General features: G+C 42.8%; 1 protein-coding gene, 1 long non-coding RNA gene, 1 other non-coding gene and 1 pseudogene across 5 annotated transcripts in view; 3 read left to right on the forward strand and 1 right to left on the reverse strand.

Moving 5' to 3' along the window:
* The window catches only part of PHF20 (PHD finger protein 20), a 171,277-nt gene that overhangs the window by 132,675 nt on the left and 11,579 nt on the right, over positions 1–27,023 (reverse strand). The window contains exon 1 of one of the 3 annotated variants that reach the window (XM_042931059.1): positions 13,396–13,481. The exons of the other annotated variants lie outside the window; for them this stretch is intronic. The gene's annotated coding sequence lies outside the window, so the exon portion shown is untranslated. Of the gene's footprint in view, positions 1–13,395; positions 13,482–27,023 lie in introns of those variants that run through there. 3 annotated transcript variants of the gene reach the window in all.
* Positions 6,806–6,909, forward strand: LOC122216802. Its single transcript, XR_006201129.1, has one exon. It is a non-coding gene; the product is annotated as a U6 spliceosomal RNA (small nuclear RNA).
* On the forward strand, positions 13,578–25,355 carry LOC122215602. Its single transcript, XR_006200472.1, has 3 exons — positions 13,578–14,342; positions 17,327–17,816; positions 25,238–25,355. It is a non-coding gene; the product is annotated as an uncharacterized LOC122215602 (long non-coding RNA).
* Positions 14,905–15,017, forward strand: LOC122216722 (annotated as a pseudogene).

Below are 27,023 nucleotides of genomic sequence, written 5' to 3' on the forward strand. Positions count from 1 at the left end.
CTGCAGAGGTAGGTGGCATTAATTCTCATTGTAAAGATGAGAAAACAGGAACAAAATTAGGGACATCCTAGGACACCCATTTGGTAAGAGGCTGAGCCAGGATTTGAACCTTAGACCCTACAGCTCCAGATTCTTAACCACCACATATGCTTATTTATGAGCTACATCTTTGAGTTCTCTTCACTCATCAAATGAGGTTTAATAATGGCCTCTGTCTTGGGTGCTATAAGGATTAAGTGAGAAAAGATCTGCAAAGTCCTTACTTGTCTAACTCAAAGTAGGTACTCAAAAAATGGCAGCAGAATTTTCCAAACTTAGAATACATTTACAGTTAATGTTGTACTGACAAAAACTCTGGGTTTCATTTTGGGAGAGGTGAAAGAGTACTGCAGCCATGGTAAATGGAGGTCATGCCCTCAGCAACCCCATTATGCTCAAGAAGGAACCAAGGACTTAAAGTAATAAAGAATTAAAGTGATAGATGGGTATGGAACAAGACCTTTCAACAAGTCAGCTGAGATATAAGGAAAAATAAACCCTGGGACACTCAAGGGAAGAATGTCAATCACCAGAAACTATAGAACAAGCTTTGTGATAACTCAACAGTGCTTACCACCAGGCCTGCATTCAACCTCCATTTAGTGGTGATGGTGCCTCTGAAACTTAATTCAACCCCCTTTCAATGGAGGGACACTTCAAGTGAAAGACCAGCTTAAATCTTCATGCCTCCTTCACTCAATAAATATTTACTGAATGCCTATGTGCCAGGTTCTGGAGCTAGATACTGGGAAGGGAAGACTACCCCAACCCTGTTCTCCAATGGAGAAGGCAGGCAATAAACAAGTTACACAAAGAAAATAACTTCTGTCAGGATAAGCACTGTGGGGAAAAACCCAACAAAATAATGTGAACCAGTGACATGGGAGGACCACTTTAGATAAGTGTTACAAAGTACTCTGAGAAGCTGAGGTCTTAGCAGAGTTCTAAATGACCAGGAGACAACCATGAGAAGATCCAAGGGAAAATTTTCAGCAAAGGGAAGTCCCAGAGGCAAGGTGCCTCGGGTGGGAATGAGCTCCCCTCTCCTTCACAGCCCTAGGAGGTGGAAACTGACTACCCTGCAGCCCACCGTGCTGTCCCATAAAAGCATACACAGTATCAGCAGGTCCAGTGACATGGCAATCTCACAGGAGGAAGTTTCCAAGGGGACTCTTTGCCAAAGTTCTGTCTTGGAGGACAGTCAGGAGTGCTTAAGGATGGGAGCACAGTCAGGTTTCAGACTCACATTCTGACCAATCCTGGCTCCACTTATTGTTGGCTGAGTTAAGATGAGAAAAATCACTGAATCTCTCTCTACTTGCCCATCTACAAAATGGAATTGATAACCCAACCCCTACCTCCTGGGGTTGTTGTGAGAAATAAGTGAGTTAATAGACGTCTAATACTGAGCACAGTAAACACTAAATATCCAGTACTAGTGATATTATGGTTGTGTAATAGTAGTACTAGCAAAAAGGACATCAGACACAAAGGATTACAGTCAATATTATCATGGAATATTAACAAAAAATATCCAATATACTAAGGAACGTAAGAAGTATGTCTTTAGCCTGGGGAGATGACAAGTTGGTTGAAGTAGGGGCAAGGGCCCCTCTACCACTACCCTCATTTCCTCAAGGACACAGAAGGAAGACTGAGTCTAAAGTAAAGACCAGTTCCATTCCTCAGGCCCTTCCCCAGGTCACACTGTTAAGAGCTGAATTAACCTCTTTTATTTGAAGGAGGAAGGAAGGAAGCAAAGGACAGGGGGGAAATCAGGAAAGGTGGAAGGGAAAAAAAGAAATAAGCCAAAAATTCTCTACCCTCTACAGATACTAGAAATGCTTTCTCCAAAAGCCAAGCTTTTCCTTCCACAATTAAAATTCAGAGAGCAAACACAAGTTGAGTTTACTCATTCCAAATTACTGAGAATGAGCTGGTCAAATCAGTGGATCTTCCCAGAAGCAGTGTAAAGAGCCTCACGCCCAGGACTGGCTCCAGAATATATTTGTTCAATGACCTTTGGCACCTTACTCAACCTCACTGAACTAACCAGCCTACCCTCACAAGTTCCTTCTTTTTTCATCACAGTTTAAGGACGGAGACTGGCCAACATGCCAAGCTAGAAACGGAGGCATCACCCTTGCCTCCAACTCACAGTCACCACTTTGTAACACCTACTTCTAAGTCTCTTCCAATTCTGGCCCCCACCAGTTCTAATCCAATTACTACAACAGCTTTCTTTCAGTGGAGCTCAAAGCCCCTAGCCACAACCTCCCCAGATCCAAATCAATATTGTCTTATAAACTGACATCTTCTGACTGCCTATTTTATTACAGACCCTCTTCTATGTGCTGTGTATAACCATCATTCCATTTAGTGTCTTTTAGGTTTATAATGATGATGATGATGATTCTCGGTTCTTATTTTTTTTAATTTTTATTTATTTTTGAAAGAGACAGAAGGTGAGAGGTGAGGGGTATAGAAAGAGGGAGACACAAAATCTGAAGCAGGCTCCAGGCTCTGAGCTGTCAGCACAGAGACCAATGCAGGGTTTTTGAACTCAAAGACCATGAAATCATGACCTAAACCAAAGTCAGATACTCACCCGACTGGGCCACCCAGGTGCCCCAATTCTCATTTTTCAAATAAAAAAACTAAGCTGTTGGGGCATCTGGGTGACTCAATCAGTTGAGCATCTGACTCCCAATCTCGGCTCAAGCCATGACCTCACAGTTCATGGGTTTGAACCCCACTAACAGTGCAAACAGCGTGGAGCCTGTTTGGGATTCTCTCTCTGCCCCTCCCCCACACACAGGTTCACACTCTCCCTCCCTCAAAATATATAAACTTTTTTTAAAAAAAGCTTTAAAAAACATAGGAAAGTAGGCTGAGACTCTTGATCTTGGGGTTGTGAGTTCAAGTCCCATGTGACGTGTAGAGATTACTTAAACAAATAAAACTTTTTAAAATTTTTCTTAGGGCACCTAGGTGGCAATCGGTTAAGGATCCAACTCTTTATTTCGGCTCAGGTCACGATCTCACAATTCATGAGTTTGAATCTCAAGCAGGGCTCCATGTTGCCAGTGCAGAGCTGGCTTGGACTTCTCTTCTCTCTGCCCCTCCCCTGCTCATGCTTTCGTGTGCGCTCTCTCTCTCTCTCTCTCTCTCTCTCTCTCTCTCAAAATAAGTAAACTTTTAAGAATAAATAAATAAAATACTGTTTTTTCATAGGAAAGTAGGCAAGCTTAACAGAGGGGCAGTAGCACACAATGGCTAGATGTCAGAATTCTTGGGAGTGGGACAGCCTGGGTTTCGATCCCAGCTCCAACATTTTCCAGATAACTTGCACAAGTTTTCTCTCTGAGCATCCGGCTCCTCATCTGTAAAATAGGAACAGTACAGTACCAACTTCATGCCTTCATACGGGTGCTGGGAAGAGAGAAATTACTTAGCACACAGCCTGGCTCTCAAAGTACTGCTCTTGCAGCCACACAGCCAGACTCCTTGTAGTTCCAACCTCCAGGACCTTTGCTCAAACAAGCTGATTCCTCTACCCAGTCCTTCCGCACCTCCTTGAAGGGCTTGCTGGGCCAGCAGCCCACTCTGGTATTCTCCCACGGCAGTCTGGCCCACTCTCTGGGCCAGAGCACTCAACATGCTACACTGAAACTGCAGGTCTCTGAATGATCTCTCACAAGGCCCTAAACACCCTCATTGGAACCCTCAGCATTCAACAAGCAGTGTCCTTATGTGGTGGTCAGGTGGTTGTTAAATGTCAACTTCCTCACTGACACAATAGTATCAAAAACAAGAAAAAAGACAAGTATCATTCCCCTAGACGGAGGTAGGGATTCAAGACAACCATCACTCGGAGGCTCCACGGGCAAATGTAGGAACCATTACCACTCTTTAGGGGCAGGGGGAGGAAGGCAAGGCACAGGGAATGAGGCACCTGAAGACAAGACTACAATTTTGCTCCCTGGCCTAAGAAAAGTTATATTCAGTGACAGGAAGCTCCAGTCTATCTATAAATATTGGTAACTGTGGAGTGGGTTAGTGTGGCTTCCTTTCAGATAAGGGAGTGTTTAAAAACATACCCAACTAAGCTGTTCTTACATAACTCCTTAATTGAGGTATCACTATATCATAAAACTTTGTTTTAATTTTTTTAATGTTTTTATTTTTGAGAGAGAGACAAAGAGCATGAGTTGGGGAGAAGCAGAGAGAGAGGGGAACACAAAATCCAAAGCAGGCTCCAAGCTCCAAGCTGTCAGCACAGAGCCAGATGCGGGGCTCAAACTCGTGAACCAGGAGATCATAACATGAGCAAAAGTTGGACGCTTAAACAGCTAAGCCACTCAGGTGCCCCAAGCAAACAATTTAGATATGGAGCCATTACTCCATGGGGGATACAAAGACATTTTCCTGAATTACAACTGTTTGGCTGCGTATGGGGTTTTAAAGACAAACACATCATTGGAGCACCTGGGTGGCTCAGCCGGCTAAGTGTCAGTCTTCACTTAGCCTTATTCTTTAAATATTAACTTATATTCATGGAATATATAAACATATATATAACATTTTTAAAAAAATTTTTAAGCAAGTTCCACACCCAATATGGGGCTCAAACTCACAACCCTGAGGTCAAGAGTCACATGCTCTACCAACTGAGCTAGCCAGGTGCCCCGTGGCCTTCATTCATAGCAGGAAATGGCTAACATTTACTTCACAGGCTAAATCCTTGACAAATATCTTATTCTCAACAATGCAGATTATTTGGCAGTATTATCCCATTTTACAGAAGAATAGGAGAATTAGAGCAAATAACTTGCCCATGGTCACCTAGCCAGGCAGAAGAGCTGGGCTTTAAGAGCCAGGACCTCCTCTAAGACCCCCTATACTTATACTACTTCTAAAAGTAAGACCTTTGGTGGGGCACCTGGGTAGCTCAGTCAGTTAAGCATCCAACTCCTGATTTCAACTCAGGTCATGATCTCACAGTTCATGAGCTCAAGCCCCACGTTGGACTCTGTCCTGACAGCAGAGAGCTTGCTTAGGATTCTCTCTCTCCCTCTCTCTGCCCCTACCCCACTCGTGCACACACGTGTGTGTATGTGCTTGCACTCTCTCTCAAAATAAATAAACTTAAAATAATAATAATAGTGGGGCGCCTGGGTGGCTCAGTCAGTTGAGCGACAGACTTCAGCTCAGGTCATTATCTCATGGTTCGTGGGTTTGAGCCCTGCATAGGGGTCTGTGCTGACAGCTCAGAGCCTGGAGCCTGCTTCAGATTCTGTGTCTCCCTCTCTCTGCCCCTCCCCTGCTCACGCTCTGTCTCTCTCGAAAAAAAATAAATAAATAAACATTAAAAAAAATTAATAATAATAATAATAATAATAATAATAATAGTAAGGCCTTTGGAAATAAAAATAAATGAGGCCTTGGGATATCTGCATACTAATGATAGTAAGGGATTACTATTAAGATGTTTTGTGTAAAAATGAAAAAAAAATTAAGTATCTTTCCCTCTTATAGATACTACTGATATAGTTACAGATAAAATACAACTAGCAAACATGAAGAGATTTTAAAAATAATTTGTGAGAAATAAAAAATAACAATAACATACACTCAACTCTTCACAGTTTACCAAATTTTGATAACCCTATACATTAGGTTTTCTTACTCCCATTTTTAAAGATTAGGGAATGGAAGGAAAGGGTAACATTTACTGATACCTCCAATGATCAATGTGAGGCAGTTATGATGATACTTGAGTAAGGAAACAGAGGTCCAGGGAGGTTAAGTAACTACTTATGCTGGAAGTCTGCCTCCACTGCCCATGCCATGGTGAGAAGCCCAAGAGGTTTAAGCCACATGCCCAAGTTATGTGTAGTCCCAAGATAATGGCAGGTGATAGAACTCAAACTCGGGCATTTTGCCTCCAAATCCTGGTCCTTCCCACCACATCCCATACAGCCATACAGATAGGTGCCTCTTTAACTATCTTGCCTTTCTGAATTACAGAGGTACAATTCTTATATAGATCACAACACAACCAATGTCCTACTCATCCAAGCACATTGGGGGCACCAGGGTGACTCAGTCGGTTGAGCAGGCAACTCTTAATCTCAGTTCAGGTCTTGATCTCAGGGTCGTGAGCTCAAGCCCCATGTTGGGCTCCATGATGGGCATGGAGCCTACTTTAAAAAAAAAAAAAAAGACAGGGGCGCCTGGGTGGCTCAGTTGGTTAACCGTCCGACTTCAGCTCAGGTCACAATCTCGCGGTCCGTGAGTTCGAGCCCCACATCGGGCTCTGGGCTGATGGCTCAGAGCCTGGAGCCTGCTTCCGATTCTGTGTCTCCCTCTCTCTCTGCCCCTCCCCCATTCATGCTCTGTCTCTGTCTCAAAAATAAATAAATGTTAAAATTTTTTTTTCTTTAAATAAAAAAAAAAAAAAAAAAAAGACATTGGACAGCATTCACCACTCCATGGGACCAAGGGACAATCAACCAGCACAACTCAGTCATGCCCAGGAGCCTCAAGAAAGGGAAAAAAGGCAGCCTGAGCTAGAAGAGTTTGGCTTCTACAACTGAGGCATGTTTGCATGGTCAGGAACAAAATCTGGGATGAAATGGCAAGGCCACCTCTTCTCTCAGTAGTACTTCAGTTCTGGGTTCCAGACTGACACCTGTTTGATACTATAATTAAAGTTTAATCAAACCTCTGGGTAGAAAAGTAAGGCATTTAAATAAGGATGTAAGAGCACTGGGATCATGCTTATACACGAAAATTGGAACAATACAGAGATTAGCATGGCCCCTGTGCAAGGATGACACTCAAATTTGTGAACTGTTCCATATTTAAAAAAAAAAAAAAAAAAGAGCACCAGGATTGCAGGCAAAGAAACTTGGACTCCATTAGCCAAATGACCTTGGACAAGTTATTTACTCTCAGTTTCCACATCTACTAGGTGAGGATAATAGATAAATTGTAAAGATTCAATAAGCTCCAACAGAGTGCTCAAAAAAACACTATGTTTATTATTATTGTAAAATGTCCCTATTTCCAAGCCAGGTTTCCACAATCTAGAAATCCCAACATCTGTCCACCTGTAGAAGCAACAAAGGTATGTCAATCCACCTTGCTGTGCACTTTTTCCATGTGGGAAAGAGACCTTTAAAAAATCATGTCTCTATTGGGGCACCTGGGTGGCTCAGTCAGGTGAGCGTCCAACTTCGGCTCACGCCATGATCTCGCAGTTCACGAGTTCGAGCCCTGCATCGGGCTCTGTGCTGACAGCTCAGAGCCTGGAGCCTGCTTCAGATTCTGTGTCTCCCTCTCCCTCTGCCCCTCCCCTGCTCATGCTCTGTCCTTCTCTGTCTCTTAAAAAATAAAGTAAAACGTTAAAAAAATTTTTTTAAAAAAGCAGGTCTCTACTAAGATGAAAAGAGCTTGAAATTGTCACCTTAGATGCCTGGGAGTCAGCCTTTAAAATCCTAGAATTATGTTCCTGACATGGGATAAGTTCTCATCAAATCAAATCTTTTTTTTTTTTTTTTTAAGTTTATTTATTTTGACACATAGTGTGAGCAAGGAAGGGGCAGAGAGAGAGAATAAGAGAGAAAATCCCAAGCAGGCTCCGCATTGCCAGCACACAGCCCAACTTAGGGCTCAAAACCATAAGCCTCAAGATCATGACCAAAGCCAAAACCGAGAGTCAGACGCTTAACTAAGCCACCCAGGCGCCCTCATTTTTTTCTTTTTTAATGTAAGGTCTATGCCTAGTGTGGGGCTAGAACTCACGACCCCGAGGTTAAGAGTCACATGCTCTACAAACTGAGCCAGCCAGGCACCCACAAACCATCATTTTAAATCCTTCCCCAAAGTCCATGGATCCACCACCTCCCTTTCATACAAACTGCCCTATTTATGCTCAGTGACTCACACCAGGCTCCTAAAATTTTATGGGATTTCTGCAAGCTTGTTACTTCCATTATTTGGTCAAAGAAAGCAAAGAACAGCTGGATACCTAGCCTAAGACCTAGCAAAGCTGTCACAGCATTATAAATTGGGGTTTCAATTTTCAGTAGGTTACCCTAAGTTAAGGTTAGTCAGTTAACAACCTATAAGGGGCAATTGCCGAGAGAGATGAATAAAACAGGAACATCCTCCCTTTCTCTGAGCTTACAATCCAACCAAGGAGGCTCTAACTAAGCACACATTTTGGTTAAAGAATGTTTATCATGAAAACTGTAAACTTCCCCCCAGTAGCTCCTAAAAAGGAAGGGAGACTGGGGAGTTAGAGACAACCTTGAGCCCTGATTTCTAGGCAGTGTCAGCAACTGCCTTTGAAGATAATCAGGTGTTCTCAAAGAACTATTAGTTTTACTCAATGATGAAATTATTTGAAATCTAGATTACTTGTCATCCCCCTTAGCAAACTCTTGTCTGAGGTTTTATGGCTGAGTGTGTCATTAAGAAGAAAAGCACTTAGAAGTCATTTTTAAATAGTGTTTGGACTCAGGATACACTTTCAAATTACAGGCAGGGAGTCTGAGCACCTTTCAAGTCCCGGAAGAAGTACCAGGTAGCTGATTCCCCACTGATATGCAAGACCTTTGGGAGAAGAGGACTAAAAGCATTACATCTCACTTTCCTCATACTCCAGCCAAAAGCAAACTGCCTGCTTCCCTTTTAAATTTCATTCTGCCTAGCCTGCTAATTGAAAGCAAAAAAGAAAGTTGGGGTGGGGAGGAGAAGAAAACACTTTTTAAATATATATCAGATAAGAGATACAAACATGGTTGTATGTAAACTACAAGACTCCCTCTTAGTGATTCAGGGACGTACCTAACGTTGAATGAACACTGAAGAACACTGAGAAGGTTAGGCAATTTTGAATGAAGTAAAGCATAGAACTGGCAGAGGACATGGGGGCAGAAGTATGCTGAAGTTGGGTGTGAGGACAAGCTGGCTGCCTAGGCTAGAAAAGAGGCAGTGGCAGGAGTGACTCGGACGAGGGAATGATTGGCAGCCTGCCCAACAGAGCACGTGAAGGAAATCAGATCTAACAACATGCTCCCACAGACACTGGGTTTCTAAGCAAGGTACTAACAAAGACTCAGAGCAGGGTAAACCTTGGAGATAATCAGCCCCTCATTTTGCAAACGGGGAAAATGAGGCCCACTAGCATTAAGTGACTTGCCTCGGGTCTCACAGTGAGTGGAAGAGCTGGGACTAGAGCCAAATCCAGATCAAATCCGTTACTGAAGAGGATCTGACATTCATGTGAGGGATGAGAGGGAGGGGGAGGCACAGGACACAAAATAGTCTAGTCATTCAGGTTTGTCCTGATTAGGGCCCAGAACAGGATCATGCTGGAAAAGGCCATGATAGATGACAGCCAGGGAAATAGGTACAGATGACTCAAGACATTTAGGGAGGAAAAACCCACTAAAACTCAGAAATAGAGATGTTGGTACAAAAACAGAGAGAGCATCCCCAGCATAGAATCCCCATCAAAGAATGTCACCTTCCCACCAGCATTCCCCTTTGTGAAGTTCTCATACAGAGATAAGCCAGGAGCTTCTATCCAAGGTCCAGGCACCTGCCTTTCCCAGGCCAATTTCCAGAACCTAGAAAACCAAGAAGGACTCCTTGGAAATTCCAACACCTATCAGCCTGATAACCTGGGGTATCTCAGACTTCTTTCCAACCCATAGTAGGATGACAAGTGAGGAATTAGAGACACAAGATGGCTAACTACTATATCGGCTCTGAAGTATTTATTTACTAGAAGACTTCATGTCAAGAATGATGTTGACAACTAGAGCACCTGGCTGGCTCAGTCAGTAGAGCACTCACCTCTTGATCTCAGGGTTGTATATTTGAGCCTCACGTTGGGCACAAAGTTTACTTTAAAAAAAAAAAAAAAAAATTAGAGGTGGCTGGGTAGCTCAGTTGGCTAATCGTCCGACTCTTGATTTTGGCTCAAGTCACAATCTCACGGTTCTCAAGATCGAGCCCCACAGACAGTGCAGAGCCTACTTGGGATTCTGTGTCTACCCCTCTCTCTGCCCCTCCCTTGCTCATTCTCTCTCTCTCTCAAAATAAATAAATAAACTTAAAAAAAAAGAATTATATTCACAATTAAGAAACAAATATTTAAGCATTTAAATTTGACAAAATACATAGAAATTCAAACTCCCAAAGAAATTTTAACCATGGTTTTAAAAGCTAAATGCTAGAATAACTGTAATTAAGTATAACCCCCTAGTCTTCAGAAGGGGACCATGGCCTTGTACAAACTTGAAGGGATGTGTCTGGATAAAGAGAAAGTGGAAAATAATACCCCAGCAAAAGGCTAACCACCACCTTTTTGTTTCCAGAGATATCCGTGGCTTTGTGTATAGAACCCCACTACTCCAAGTGTAGTTCAGTAACATTAGCATCACCTGGGAATTAGAAATGCAGCTACTAAGGTCCCACCCTAACCTACTAGATAAAAATAAGCATGTTAGTAAGACCCTCCCCCCATAGACAATTTATGTGCACGTTCAAGTTTGAGAAGCACTGACATAGAATACTTTAAAAATGCACCGTATATAGCAGTACCAAACAAAGTACCAAACAGGCATATAAAGAGACAAAATACCTGCTCACTTTCTGTAATCATATTTTATTGGGTACTGCTGAGACAGACCTCCAATGTTTTTTAATCAATTTGGTACTTACTAACGACCATATGATCTAAATGTGGCATACATTTCACTTCCTGAAATAAAACACCTTAGCTCTAGGGCCTTCATGAACATGAAATATGAAACAGCTTACTTGTTCTGAAATACAATAATGGTTAATTTTATTCAAGTTCCAACATTGAGTTCAGAGCACTTCTCCACAAGCCCCATTAATTCCACAGGTTCCTGGGAGTATCATTAAATCCCCCAGCATCCCTAAGAAGCAGGTGCTTGGCAAACATCCAATCTCCAAATGAGATTCAGAAGGACCTGGTCCTGAAAATGCAGTACCTTCATTGCCTGACAGTGTAGCTTCTCAGGCCCAAACTCTCTCCCCCACTGAAGCCTCATACAGCTGCACACTCAAGTACTTCCCAAAAGGGAGAAAGGTCAGATGTATCATTATCCCATAAGCACTTGGGATTCCAGCTGTGGAGAAATTAATCCGGTTAGGGGTGCAGGCAGAGAAGCCCTGAATAAGATCCGGAAAGGCAGAGGGTAATACAAAAGAAAGAACCTACTGAGAGGCTTTTAAGAGACAAGAGGTCCCAGATACTTAGAGATTTTAAGGTGGGGACTGGGAACAAGGCTTGGCAGACATGTGAGAAAATGATGGGGGGAGATAAGTATCCATCCCCCACCTGCACCTCAGAGACAAGAACAAAAAGAGTGACGAAGAGATTCCTCCAAATGACCTCTTTTCTTGATAAAAGGAAGGAAGAAAGCCAAAGTAGGGAGGAAGCTTAATGAGCTGGAAGCAAGACTAGAAGAATCTCTTCAGATTTTTTTCCCAATACTGGGGAAAAAAGCAAAGAAGAAAACAGTACCCATCTAACCAGAATCTTATAGGAAGCAAACTACCCAGATAATAAAGAGTCCTGTGAACAACCAAAGAAATGCGAAGGGATTCCTTTCCAGTTTAAACCCATGCTGGGGGGTAAGGCAGTCCTGGACCTGAGGCCACACCTCCCATATGAGTAGAAAAGGGAAAACCTCTAAAGACACCAGTAAGCAGAGCGGCGTCCAAAGAGAGTTAGGATTCAGAAAAATGCAGAAAATGGGATAAGGCGAACCAAGACAGAAGAGTTTCTGTTAGTAGAAAACAGAAAGATAAAAGATAAAGTAGACACACATGCAGGCACCCTTTAGGAGGGGGAATCTTCCCCTTAGGGGAGGGGAATTCAGGAGGTGTGACTATAGGAAGTGTGCTCAGAAAAAAGGCCACAGAAGCAGAGAAAGTGCTGTGCTGAAGAAAGATACGCATTCACCAAAGGAAGAGGAAATGGGTGCCCTGACCAACAGGGAGAGCACCTAAAAGGGAAATGGGGTTCCAAAGAAGAAAGGAAACTGAGGAATGAGAATGTCTTGGATAACAGAAAAGCTAAAAAGAACAGGAGGCATGCTCAAGAACCAAGGATCATGGCCGGGAAATGAGAGGACAGAAAAAATGTGTGCCCTCTGAGATTTAATAAGCATCAGGAAGGTGGCTGCACCCTGAGAACTGTGTAACCAAAAAGGGTGGACTCTGTACATCTTGAAGGCACAGGAAATAAATACACTTTCAGAATGAAAACCAATCTCTCCAGGAAATAAGGTAGTTCAATTTGAGGAACTCATGAAAATGGGTGCAACCCCAAGAATACAGTGACTAGAAAAAGCAGTGAATTCTTTTATTTGTGCAACTGCAAATATCTATCTTTAAACTTCAGGATTTGGATCGCAGACTCTGGAAATGAGGTGCACCCCCCACCTTTGAAGGGCTGGGGAAATGAAGTGGCCCCCAAATTTAAGAAATCTTGGAAAGCATATTGCAAGATCTGGGGCCTGGAGAACGGGATTCTTCCTTGGATTTATGGGAATATAGATATCCCCAAAACGTTGGCTATTGGACCCCAGATCTGAGACTCAATAATGGGGCAAACCCCAAAATTTGAAATGGAGTGCGTATTCAGAATTGAGGCTCGGAAAAGGGAGTGTCTTCCCAGTTTGGGGGTGGGTGCTTGGGAAATGGGGTACATCCTCAGTTTGAGGGGCTTTGGAAATTAAGATAAAACCCCAGGGCTGGAGTTTAAGAAAGGGGGTGCACCACATTTTCTAAACTATAGAGAAAGGGGACACTCCCATAGTCAGGGGCTTGAGAAAGGGGTGTGCTCCCCAGAATAGGATAAAAGAGCCAATAAAAGAAAACGCGTTCCCAAAGCACAAGGCAACAGCAGAGGCTGGTGGTGGAGCTCTCGGGGGCCACAACAGCACAGGTTCTAGCCCTAGCCCTTACCCCCCACCCCCAACACGGCCCGCTCCGCGCCCCAAGCCCGCACCCCGCGGCCCAGCCCCCTCGGGCGGCGCTGATTGGCCGCGGCCGCCGTCATTCCCTAGGGCAGCCCTGGGGATTGGGCGCCGCTCGCACGCCCGCCACGCTCTCAACAGCGGTCCCGGGGCCTCCCTCCAGGCTGGGCGAGCGGGGCCGGGACGGGAGCGAGGCCGGGCAGGGAACCCGAGCAGCGGTGGAGGCCGTCACCGCTCCCGCTAGCACGGCGCGCACGGCGTGGGCCCGGCCCAACCCGGCCCCAGCCAGCCGGCTTCTCCTCGCCGCGCCTCGCCGCGAGCTCACCTCACAGCCCCGCTCCGGCTGCGCCGCTCCAGGACCAACCGACAGAAGGACTCTGCGTGCTGCGCACCACGTGACCCCCGGGACGCGCCCAGCGTATCCCCCGCCCCCCACACACACGCACCATCGCCACCACCGAGTGACGCAGCGCCCCAGCTGCCCCGCCCTCGGCCCCGCCCCGCCCGATCCCCGTGGCGACGGCTCCGGCGGGCCACGCCCCCTGCCCTGACGCGCGGGAACCACGCTGGCGCCCGGATCCACAGCACGAAGTCCCCACTCACCCATAACCACTGAGGTTACACGAAGCCTGGGACTGGACACTATGCATCACCTGTGAATAATGTCTCCTAAATGCGTCTCGAAGCCTCCCACTTTTCTCCATCCCATTGCCAACACTGCAGTCTAAACCACCTCTCTCTTGGATGATGGTGGTCCCCTCCATCTCATTACCCTTTTCGTTTACAATCTGTTCTTCACATACAGAGGTGGAAGCTTTTCAAAACTCAAGTATAATCACAGCCATCCCCGGCTCAAAGCCCGTTGCTCACTGTTCTTCGGATTGAAATCTTAATCTTCATGGTAGCCTATCAACCAGGCTTTTCAAAGGCTGAACCTAACCTACCTGTCTCACATTTTCTCACATCCCGCTTTCCAAACGTTCTCTGCTCAAGCCAGGTTGCTTGCCGCCTCGGGGTCTTTGCACTAATACCTTCTCTACTTCGCCTCATTAACTCCTAGGAAAGAATTCCAACTGCTGGTGGGGAGAGGACCTGTAGTTTGCCTCTGGGGAGCGAGATCAGAGTTGCAACCACACCAAAAGGGTATGATATGTCTTCCCAAAGGAATTTGGAAGTCCCAAGGAGAGGTGCTAAACAATTGTTATTTATGAGCCAATGAGGACTTTGTTTTACATTGGAAAGACCAAGCAGCCAGATTGCACTTTGTAAAATGTAAGTCCGATTATGTCACTGTACTGCTTAAAACAACAAATCTGTGTATTCATCTGCATCCTTCACCCTTGCTCATCCCCTGGCCACACTTTCTGTCAGTTTCTATGGCTCTTTCTAAGTTCTTTTCCAGCTCCTGGGTCATTGAATAAGCTGTTGCTTTTTGCAAAGCTGACTCTTCATCATGCAGGTCTCAGTTTATCATCTCCTCAGTGAAACTCTCTTCAGCTACATTATCTAGAAGAGCTTCCCTCCATCACATGCCTGCCCCATGACAATTACTGTCTGCCTTATCACTGTTCATTTTCAACAAAGCACTTAACACAGTTTTAATTATTTCATTTGTTCTCTTGATTGTATTTGTCTATTTCCTAAATTAGAATTAGGGGCTGTCTTATATTAACTGAATTGTCAAACCTGACAAATAATAGATATTCAATGTGTATCTGTGGAAAGAATGAAAGGGAAAGAGAAGCCTATCAGGCTTGAAGAGGGCATTACTTTGGGGCAGAGGGCAGTGCTCTTAGGAAGAGGTTCTGGGAAACCAGGGACAAAAGCTTCAGTTGTGTTCACTTTGGCAGCACATATACAAAAATTATAACAATACTGAGATTAGTGTGGCCCCTGCCCAAGGATAGCATGCAAATTAGTGAAATATTCCATTGTAAACAAATTTTTTTCAGGAATCTGAGGACCAGAACCACCTGCATAAACTCAGCTAAGTGCTCCAATACCGCTAAGAAAGGACCTTCCCAGGATCTTCTTGGTTTAACACGAAATCATTCAAATGTTAGTGGCTGTTGTGGCATATGGAGAATTTATTGTCCCACAACCATAGTAATGTCAAGAATCCCAGACTCATTGGGGCGCCTGGGTGGCGCAGTCGGTTGAGCGGCCGACTTCAGCCAGGTCACGATCTCACGGTCCGTGAGTTCGAGCCCCGCGTCGGGCTCTGGGCTGATGACTCGGAGCCTGGAGCCTGTTTCTGATTCTGTGTCTCCCTCTTTCTCTGTCCCTCCCCCGTTCATGCTCTGTCTCTCTCTGTCCCAAAAATAAATAAAAAATTTAAAAAAAAAAAAAAAAAAAAAAAAAGAATCCCAGACTCAATACTCCTGCATAAATACAACATGTTTCTTCACTTATTCAACATGTATGCATTGAGATCCACGCTTGAACTGGGCACCAAAGACACAGGGCAGAATGGCATTTGGGCCCTACTGTCAAGGATCTCAAAGCCTGGAAAAGAAATCATCACAGTTTGGGGGCACCTGGGTGGCTCAGTCGGTTGAGTGTCCGACTCTCGGTTTCAGCTCAGGTCATGATCTCGCGGTTCATGGGTTTGAGCCCCACATCAGGCTCTGCACTGAGAGTGAGGAGCCTGCTTGGGATTCTCTCTCTCTGTCTCTCTCTTAGCCCTCCCCTGCTCACTCTCTCTGTCTTGAAATAAATACATAAACTTTAAAAAAAGTTTAAAAACATCATCACAATTTGTAAGTTAAAATTCTTAAAAAAAATTTTTTTAATGTTTATTTTTGAGAGACAGATTGACAGAGCGTGAGCGGGGAAGGGGCAGAGAGGGAGACACAGAATCTGAAGCAGGCTCCAGGCTCCCAGCTGTCAGCACAGAGTCCGACACAGGGCTCAAACTCACAAACTGTGAGATCATAATATGAGCCAAAGTCGGATGTTTGCCCGGCTGAGCCACCCAGGCACCCCTGTAAGTTAAAATTCTCTTTGGCTGTTGCAAGTACAATCACTGACACTGTTGCCAACACAAGCAGAAGAGAACTATATTACAGAAATATTGAGGACTGGGCACCTGGGTGGCTCAGTACATTAAGCAGCTGGACTCTTGATTTTGGCTCAGGTCATGACCTCACAATCGTGAGATCGAGCCCCACCTGGGATTCTACACTGACAGCATGGAGCCTGGTTGGGATTCTCTCTCTACCCCTCCCCTGCTCACACATGCGCTCTCGCTCTCTCTAAATAAATAAATAAACTTAAAAAAAAAAAAAAAGGATATCAAGGGCCTAGAGCATGGAGGAGGGCAGGCTTGGAAAATCAGCAGACAGAAAAGGAGCTTCACCAGGAAGCAGCTGCTTCTGCCAGCAGCACTACACACCACAGCTGGGATTCAATCCTAACATCCTTTTGTCTTTGAGTCACTCACTTAAAAGGCAAAAAAAAAAAAAAAAAAAAAAAAAAATCTTGGCCAGGAGCCGCTGTTGATTGGTCAATCTCAGGTCACATGAATTAGTTCAAGCTGCCAGGGAAAGAGGAGAGGCGCAATCTGCCCCTAAGGATATTCCCGCAAATTAGGGAGGGAGGGGAGAACTGATGCTGGCCAGGCAAAAATAACTTGATGCAGATATGAATAAAGTATCTTGAGAGTTAAACTCTTTCTGATTCCTGCAAAACCTGGTTTGCCAGCTTCTTCTAAACTGGATGTTCACTGGCTGCTAGTCACAGAACTCCATTTGCCAAATTCTGATCAAAAGCCTGGTCTTACCACTGCCTCCCTGGCAGCATCCATCTTTGGGCCTTAAGAACCAACCTCTTCAGCATCTCACTAGTAGTTGGTCTCAACCTCCCAATTATTTCTTAGATCCTTTCTTCATACAAAATAGGCATTCAACTAATAGTTGTAATTAGTGAATAAGTGAATGAATGTAAAGCAGCCTCAATTCCACAGAGTAGAATCTCTCCTGCTAAGTATCTAACCAATTTAGAACCCCGGCTTCAGCCTGTAAAATGACAGCTCCACAACAAAATTGTGCATACACCCAAGGTATACAGCAGCACAAGAGGCATTCAGTAGCTACACGGAAAGTCCTCTCACTCCCTAAGCATCTCTTCATTACTCTTCATTACTCTTCATTACTTTTCTTCTTAAATTGTCACATTTAGGTTAAATAGCATATGAGAAAATGTATTATAAACTGCAAAGCTCTATATAAATGATTTTCTGATTGCTTCCTTCCTAGATTCGTCATCACCTGGAGTATTCAAAATGTCCTTGACTAAAGAGAAGCAGAACTAAAGGCCTTAAGTGAGATAGGATATTCAATTAGAGAAAACTAATCTTTCTCAGCCTCTAGCTAGCAAACCTTTACACTCTGTCCTTATGCAACCCCAAGGTATTTACAATGAGTCTGTCCAGAGTAAAGGGGAAAACTAAAATAGAAATCAAGCCCCTTAGCTGTGACTCATACTGAACAGACCCCATATACTCAGAGCATCACCAAGCTTGAGCCTGTCAGTCTCCAGAGCAGGAACTGGGGCATGATATCTGCAGCACCCAGCTGAGTGTGAGAACTCAGGAAGCCGGAAACCACAGTCACAGCAGCATCTGAGAGGTCCAAGAACCTTCACAAGGCGCCAGGGGCCCAAGGGAAGCAAGTTGAGTCTTGGCCCTGGCCTGAGGTCTTCCAGTCTGGACCTGATGGAAAGTTCTTGAGCCTTAGTGCTCTCCAGGTGAGGGGGAGGAGAATTAAGTAGGAATTTCCAGCATTTTGCAAGATTATAAGAAGGGAGGGAGAAGAGGAAAAGGAGAGAACATTTTTTTATTCTTGTCCTAGCTACTAAAAAGAGTGATAAAATTCCCCTGGACCACTTCAAGGGACTATGTCCTGTTCAGCTCTGTACCTTGGGGACCCCAATACCTAGCACTGTTCCCTGTACTTTAAGCATACTTAATGCATATTTCTTGTGAGTTGAAACTCATGCCAATCAGAGATAAAGAGAAAGGGGGGAGGAGTTTAGCCCTAGGGACTAAAAGAATGGAATGGAGGTTTAAAAAGTTGATGAAATGAACAGTCTCTAAATCTCCTGGTGCTCCACTCCCCAAAAGTCTTATAATTTAATTTTAAATAGTTAATGGTTTGTCATATGGTTCAAATGCCAGAAACTATATAAAAGGTATACAATACAAAGTTCCCTCAAATTCCTGTCTGTCATTGGTCCTATTTCCACTGGTTAATCACTATTCTTACTTTCTTAGGAAGACTTTAAGGATTTCTTTTTTTTTTTTAATGCCACACAGGTTTGTTTTTTTTTTAAGTTTATTTAATTATTCTGAGAGAGAGAGAGAAAGCATAAGCAGGGGAGGGCAGAGAGAGAAGAAGAGAGAATCCCAAACAGGCTGTCAGACACTTAACTGACTGAGCCACCCAGGCGTCCCCTTTCAGGATTTCTCTCTCTATATATATATGTATATAAATTCAAATATATTCTGACTCTTTTATTCAAAAGGAAGCATTTTTTTAAGATTTTTTTTCCTAAGCAATCTCTACACCAATGTGGGGCTTCAACTCACAATCCCAAGATCAAGAGTCACGTGATCTACTCACTGAGCTAGTCAGGGGCCCCCAAAAGGAAGCATTTATATATGTTGTCCTCCATCTTACTTTTTTTTGCTAAACAAGGTTAGACACCCTAGAATACATTTTGTACAATGGCATAAAAATAATTTCCTCATTATCTTGTTTTACTTTATTGCTGCATAGTATTCCTTGTGTGGATGTACTATAATTTGCTTCATCAGTCCCTTATTGAAGGAAATTTGGGTTGCTTTCAATCTTTTGCAATTTATTTCTTTTTAAATGTTTATTTATTTATTTTGAGAGAGAAAGCATGCACGTGTGAGTGGGAGAGGGGCAAAGAGGGAGAGAGAGAATCCCAAGCAGGTTCTGAGCTGTCAGTGCAGAGCCTGATGCAGGGCTCTATATCATGAACCATGAGATCATGACCTGAGCAGAAATCAAGAATCAGATGCTTAACTGACTGAGCCACCCAGGTACTTCCAATCTTTTGCAGTTTAAAAACAATGTTCCATTTACAAATTGTAAAGCACATGTGCACAGACAAACTGTACTCTAAATTCTCAGAAATGGAAGCTATGAGCCACAGCAATATATGCATTTATAACTTTGTTAGAGATTGCAATTTGCTCTCTATAGATTCCGCAAAGATATATAACTCCACAGTTGCAAAATGTGTCGCAAGTAATCTGTTACTTGCAATAATTAAAATCCAGCAATTTATTTATAGTTTAAGCGACAGAAGCAGTTTCAAAATTATTCCCATTATCTTAGTCTCATTTACTTTCATTCCCGGTAAGGAAAGAAATGAGTAATGTTCTAGTTTCTACTTACAAATGTGTATAACACACTGCACAATTGTGTGTATCATATATGTCAATGTCACCCCCCCATGTGTCGTTAAAAGAGATATATCAGAAATTATCTTGATGATTTTGATGTAGAATAAAATATCCTTAAGCATGAAAGGACAAGCCATTAAGGAAAATATTATATATTGAACAACATTTAAAAATTCTATTCTATCCACAAATATAACATACATAAACAGATAGTTTCAGGTATGTAGGGAAATGAGACTGGGAATGGAGGCTAAGGAAGTGTAACTCAAACAAAGAGGGGCCATTCACTTTGTTTCCAATGTTCATAAACGATGCTGCATTAAGAAAAAGTGAAAAGGGGGTAAAAAAGAAAACCTACTTAAGATAGAACATGGTTTTGGCTAAAATGAAGCCCAGTCTCAGGAGGATTAAAAAATTGATGATGAGGGTGCCTGGGTGGGTCAGTCGGTTGAGCGTCCAACTTTGGCTCAGATCATGATCTTGAGGTTCATGGGTTTGAGCCCCACATTGGGCTCTGTCCTGACAGCTCAGAGCCTGGAACCTGCTTCAGATTCTGTGTCTCCCTCTCTCTCTGCCCTTCCCCCCATCATGCTCTGTCTCTCTGTCAAAAATAAATAAATATTTTTAAAAATTAATTCATGCTCTGTCTCTTTCTGTCTCAAAAATAAATAAACGTTTAAAAAAAATTATTTTAAAAAAAAAAGGGGCGCCTGGATGGCTCAGTCGGCTAAGCGTCCGACTTCAGCTCAGGTCATGATCTCGGGGTCCATGGGTTCGAGCCCCGCGTAGGGCTCTGTGCTGACCACCCAGAGCCTGGAGCCTGTTTCAGATTCTGTGTCTCCCTCTCTCTGACCCTCCCCCATTCATGCTCTGTCTCTTTCTGTCTCAAAAATAAATAAATGTTAAAAAAATTTTTTTTTAATTATTTAAATGATGGTTTGGGGAGATATTTTATTTTAAAAAAGGGGGGAAGAGAAACAATGTTGCAACAAATAATTCTCTTAGTGGGGTGCCTGGGTGGCTCAATCATTAAGTTTCCGACTTTGGCTCAGGTCATAATCTCACAGCTTGTGAGTTTGAGCCCGAGTTGGGCTCTGTGCTAACAACTCAAAGCCTGGAGACTACTTCAGACTCTGTGTCTCCCTCTCTCTGCCCCTCCCCTGCTCGCACTCTGTCTCTGTCTCTCTCTCCCAAAAACAAATAATAAAACATTAAAAATTTTTTTTAATTCTTAGTGATGATCATTCATAACGTTTCCAATTGTTATAAACAATGTTCCATTAAACAGCCTTGTATATTCAATACAGGAGAAAAAGAGAAAAAGTGGAGTTGGGCTGGCTTAATGAAAATAGTGAACCAAGAATATGAGTATATCCTGAGTATATCCGTGTAATTACATGTATTTGAAGTTTAAAAAAAAAGTGATGATGATGGTGGTGATGGTGAAGAACGTTAATAACTGACATTCTGCTGCCCAAATCCCACTGGATTTCTTCTTGCCTGCTTATTGACTCACTAAGACCCAAAAGCTCTCTTCACCTTCTTGCTGCCCCACACTTGTGCATTTGAAATCTCACCTCCGTGACTTCACCCAACCCAGCACAGCCCACGGTTTCCTTGGGACTAAAACCATATCTCACATCCAATCTTAATTCCAAATTCCAGGCTCTAAATAGCACTCTAAAAGTCACTGGGTGATAATTATGGAGAAACAGGTAGTCCCAGGTACTCTCACACCTTATTCCACTTTTTCTGCTCTCTTTGACTATATCATTGTCTTTTTTTTTTTCCTTGCTTCTTCATAAACCCTTTTTAGGTCTTTATGCTTTTTTTTTTTAAAGTTTACTTATTTGTTTAAGCAATCTCTACACCCAAAGTGGGGCTCAAACTCATGATCCCAAGATCAAGAGTCACATGCTCCTCTGACTGAGCCAGCCAGGCACCTCTGGGTCTCTATACTTGTCAAAGGTTTATTTATCCTAGTTGCTAAATCATCATCCCTCCTCCTCCTTTTATTTTCAGGGGAGGCTTTTCATTGCAAGAGGTAAAATAGAGGCAAAAACCTCTGCATACTTGGCTAAAGTAGAGACGAAAATTGCCATAAAAACCCAAGTGACAAAACCTGACAATTACAAGAGAGTTGGATCCTGCCCACATTTAACTCTCCCTGCCCCAGAAGTCTTCTGTCCTCCCATCAGATGCCTTGGGGTAGGACCTCTGACTTTTCAAAGGCCAGATGGGGAAATAAAGTTTATATTTATATTCCCTATAGATTTTCAATTTTTTCTTTCACTCCTACACACTCACCTTTGCCTATGTCCCCTTCCTATTGTATTTCAAATCTTTATCTTACCCCCCCCCCCTTTTTTAATATGTATTTATTTAGGGTGCCTGGCTGGTTCAGTCAGAAGAGCATGCAACTCTTCATCTCAGGGTCTTGAGTTCCAGCCCCATGTTGGGGGAAGAGATTACTTAAACAAATAAAACTTTTTTTTTTTTTTTTAAGGGGCGCTGGGTTGCTCAGTCGGTTAAGTGTCTGACTTCGGCTCAGGTCATGATCTCACAGTTCCTGAGTTCGAGCCCAGTGTCAGGCTCTGCGATGACAGCTCAGAGACTGGAGTCTGCTTAGGATTCTGTGTCTCCCTCTCTGTGTTCCTCCCCTGCTCACGCACTCTCTCTCTCTCTCTCTTTAAAATAAATAAAAATTTTTAAAAATTAAAAAAAAAAATTTAAGATCTGTTTCAGGTGTGCCTGGATGGTTCAGTCGGTTTAGCACCCAACTCCAGCTCAGGTCATGATCTCACAGTTTGTGACTTCAAGGCCCATATTGGGCTCTCTGCTGTCAGCAGAGCTGGCTTCGGATCTTCTGTCGCCCTTTCTCCCTGTCCCTCCCCTGATCATGCACTCTCTCTCTCTGTAAAATAAATAAACATTAAAATAAACGAATAAAAATAAATGAATAAATAATAATCTTTCATATCCTCAGAATTTAAAATTGATAAGGGTGGGGACTTTGTTTTGTTTACTGCTATATCCCCAGTGCATGGAATAATGTCTAGCATGAAAGAGGTACTTAAAATTTCTCATGGATGGCAATATCAAACAATGTTTTTGGAGTACTTCCATTATGCCCTCTATTCTAAGTTTCTTTACACATTTATTTTCTCACCTAATCTTTATAACAACCTTATAAGATTTAACAACTCTTTAAATGTGATGTCCCAAACTTTTCAGTGGCCTGTGAACAACTGAGAAAAAAATAACAGGTCGATTTTAAGCATGTGTAGATCTATCTGTAGTGTAAATATTCACACTGGGGCTGATTTCAAACTACCAGTGTGAGATCAACTGGCTCCACAAATTCCTGGACATTTAATAATTGGTTCATGAGCTGGTACAAACCCTCCAGCACATCACTGGCTAGCAGAGCATGGAAGACCTTTCACAAATTAGTACTTATGTATCTTTCCAAAGAAATCGTCTCTGACTTTTCAACTCACCCACGCAATCGAATTGTACAGAATTCCTGTCTGTGTGAGAACATGCCCTGCTTGTCTATACTTAATTGTCATTGGGCAATGTGCTCTATATCTGAGAAGATCTTTCATCTTTCCTTTTTATACCCCGGCTTTACATTGATGCATCTCCAAAGCAACCCCAACCAATTCAACAAATAGTTGTTAAACAACCAGTACATTCCAGGCAGGATGCTAGGAGCTAGGGGAGAGGGGAAGGATAGAGATAAAGGAGAAGCAGTCCATGTTCTCAGAGTAGCTCACAATCTGGTAGTAAAGGCAAATGTGTAAGCTGGATTACAATCCAATAAGAGCAATAATGAGAGATTGATGGAGTCTAACAAGTGTAGGCAGGATAATGGCCAACTTCCTAGAGGATAAAACACGAACGTATTTAAGGACAGATATTTTCTAGGCATGGAGATACAGGCCATCTGAGACTTTACAAACAGATTAAAAAGTGGGGTAAAACAGATGATAGGGCATTCTGGATTCCTCTGTGCTCCCCAAACTGTCAGTGGGAAACCACTGCACTCCATTATAGGAGAATCTCCAATAGGAAAATGATCAAAATCAATGAATAATGAACACAGGACTTCAAAATAAAATCTTTTTTTAAGTTTATTTTGAGAAAGAGAGAGAGAGCACAAGCAGGGGAAAGGCAGAGAGAGAGGGAGAGAGAAAGAATCCCAAGCAGTTCCTGAACTATCAATGCAGAGACCCATGCAGGGCTCAAACCCATGACCTGTGAGATCATGACCTAAGCTGAAACCAAGAGCCAAAATTAAGATTCAGACGCTTAACTGACTGAGCGACCCAGGTGCCCCAAAATCCTTTTAAAAAATGGGGTGCCTGGGGCGCCTGGGTGGCGCAGTCGGTTAAGCGTCCGACTTCAGCCAGGTCACGATCTCGCGGTCCGGTCCGTGAGTTCGAGCCCCGCGTCAGGCTCTGGGCCGATGGCTCGGAGCCTGGAGCCTGTTTCCGATTCTGTGTCTCCCTCTCTCTCTGCCCCTCCCCCGTTCATGCTCTGTCTCTCTCTGTCCCAAAAATAAATAAAAAACGTTGAAAAAAAAAAAAAAATGGGGTGCCTGGCTGGCTCATTCAGTAGAGCATGCAACTCTCGATCTCTGGGCTGTGATTCAAGTCTCATGTTGGGTGTAGAAAATACTTAAAAACAAAATCTTAAAGGGGGTACCTGGGTGGCTCAGTTGGTTAAGTGTCTGACTTCAGCACAGGTTATGATCTCATGGTTTATGGGTTTGAGTCCTGCGTCAGGCCCTATGCTGTGTGGAGCCTACTAAGGATTTTCTCTCTCCCTCTCTCTCTGCCCCTTCCCTACTCTCTCTTTCTCTCTCTCAGTAAGTAAATAAAAACTTAAAAAAAAATTTTTAATAATAAAATATTTTAAAAAATCATGAACACAAGGAGAAATATGATAATAAGTCACCATCTTGAGGGGCACCTGGGTGGCTCAGTTGGTTAAGCATCCAAGTCTTGATTTCAGCTCAGATCATGATCTCACGGTTTGAGTGTGAGCCCCACATGAGGCTTCCTGCTGTCAGTGCAGAGCCTGCTTGGGATTCTCTTTCTACCCCATTTGCACCCTCTCTTTCTCTTTCTCAAAATAGATAAAAAATAAACTTTAAGAAATAAGTCATCATCTTGAGAAATGTTTGCCAAAATTTTGTACCTGTTGCTTATCATCAAATCCATGACCAGCAAACTAGGTATTCTGTTGATGGATCAAAGAACACCATAGAACTTGATAGCCCTGTTTCAATCAATACAAGCATTGGAAAATGTAGCAAAAAAAAAAATATCGGAAATGACAAATAAATGTTGGTGGCATATAGAGAAGAGTAAACGTGATAAATATATAAATAATAAAAAATAATGAAACTAACACTATGTTACAGCTACTGATTTATGTGCCTTACTTGTATTAAATTATTTAACTTTTGTCTCAACTTGATAAAGTAGGTATTATTATTATCCCACAGATATTTCACAGATGGGAAAACTGAGACTTAAGACAAGTTAAATGAGTCCCTCAGTGTTACTGACATATAGTGGCCTGCTGGAGCCAGCCTCTTCTGGCTTGCAAGAGCTGATAAATATTCAGTTGGAGCTTAAAATAGGCAATAGTGGGAATATTTACATTATGGCAAATATTACACATCAGGCTTTCTTGTTTTTGTTTTTGTTTTTGTTTTTTTTAGAGAGACAATTTATCAGCATACCATTGGTAGTCTTGGGTATTATTCAAGGCCCTAGAGACAAAATAATGAACAAAATGAACAAAAGTACCTGCCTTCATGGAGTTTGTAGACTAATGGTAAGAGATGGGCAATGAACAAATAAGTAAAATATAAGGTATGTTAGATGATGACAAATGTTATGAAGAAAAATAAAACAGGAAAGGGGAATAAGTAGTTAGAGAGAGTTAGAGGATGGTCAGGGAAAGCCTCACAGAGAAGGTAACATCTAGGCGTGCTTGGATGGCTTAGTCAGTTGAGATTTCAACTCTTGATCATGATCCAGGGTCATGGAATCGAGCCCCACATTTAAGCTCCGTGCTGAGCATGGAGCCTGCTTAAGAGTCTTTCTCTCTCAGGTGCCTAGGTGGCTCACTTGGTTAAGCATCTGACTTGGTTTCAACTCAGGTCATGATCTTGCAGTTTGTGAGATCGAGCCCTGCAGCAACCCCTGTGCAAGCCTGCTTGAGATTCTTTGCCTCCCTGTCTCTCTGCCCCTCCCCATTTGCACTCTCTCTCCAAATAAATAAACGTTAAAAAATCTCTCTCTGCTCCTCCCCATTTGCACTATCTCTCTCCAAATAAATATTAAAAAGAATATTCTCTCTCTCCCTCTGCCCTTCTCCCGCACTCATGCTCTTTCTCTCTAAGAGAAAAAGAATTTAAAACAGAGGGGCCCTTGGGTGGCTCAGTCGGTTGAGCACCTGACTCTTGATTTCAGCTCCTTGGGTCATGATCCTGGGGTTATAGGATCAAGCCCAGAGGCAGGCTCCTAGCTGAGTGTGGAGCCTGCTTGGGATTCTGTCTCTCTTTTTGTCTCTGTCTCTCTCTCTCTTTCTCCAATCCCCTCTGCCCCTTTCCCCTGTTCACACTTTCTCTCTAAAATTAAAAAAAAAAATTTTTTTTTTTTAATAAGTTAACATCTGATTAGTGACTTTAAGGAAATAGTAAGGAGGCAGACTTGCATCTGTCTTGAAGAATGTCCTAAGCAAAACTTCATAAATGCAAGGTTCTTATAGGTACAAATGTAGGTTGGGTATTTAAGGAACAACAAGGAAGCCAGTTGCCTGGAACAGAGAGAGTAAAGGGGAATCTGTAAGGAAGAGTGTGATAAATATACATAGGCATTGTTTTTTTTATCTAAACAAACATTTTATCTTGGTATTCATAGCTGGATAAATCAGAAACAATAGCAAAAATAATAGCTAATGTTTTTGGTTTTTTTTGAATAATATAGCTCATGTTTTTGAATGTTTACTGTGAGTTGAACACTGTGCTAAGTTATTCACATACATTATCTTACTTAGTCTTCTTCATATCATTTTACTTAATCCTCATAGCCGTCTGTGAGGCTGGGAAAAGTGAAACCTAACTAAAAGATTAAATAAATTATACAGAATTACAATATGTAGGAGAATGGATGAGAAGCCATGCCTGTTCCTGTCTGCTCTACACCTACCCTTCTCTACCCTTCTCTACTAGATTGAATTGGTAGGTGAATTTCTTAGATCCACAGAGTTAATTTGAGTGAAGAGGTTTCAATGTAATTGTAGGGCAACTGAAGGATGTTATTAGGTATGTGGGTGTGATTTGGCTTATGATTAGAAAAACAAAAACCTATAGCCCTTAAGAAAGGCATTAAGAATTAACTGAAGGGAGGGCACCTGGGTGTGGCTCAGTCGGTTAAGCGTCCTACTTTCAGCTCAGGTCATGATCTCACAGTTTGTGAGTTTGAGCCCCACATTGGGCT

This window comes from Panthera leo, chromosome A3 (assembly GCF_018350215.1).
Source record: "Panthera leo isolate Ple1 chromosome A3, P.leo_Ple1_pat1.1, whole genome shotgun sequence".
Lineage (NCBI taxonomy): Eukaryota > Metazoa > Chordata > Mammalia > Carnivora > Felidae > Panthera > Panthera leo.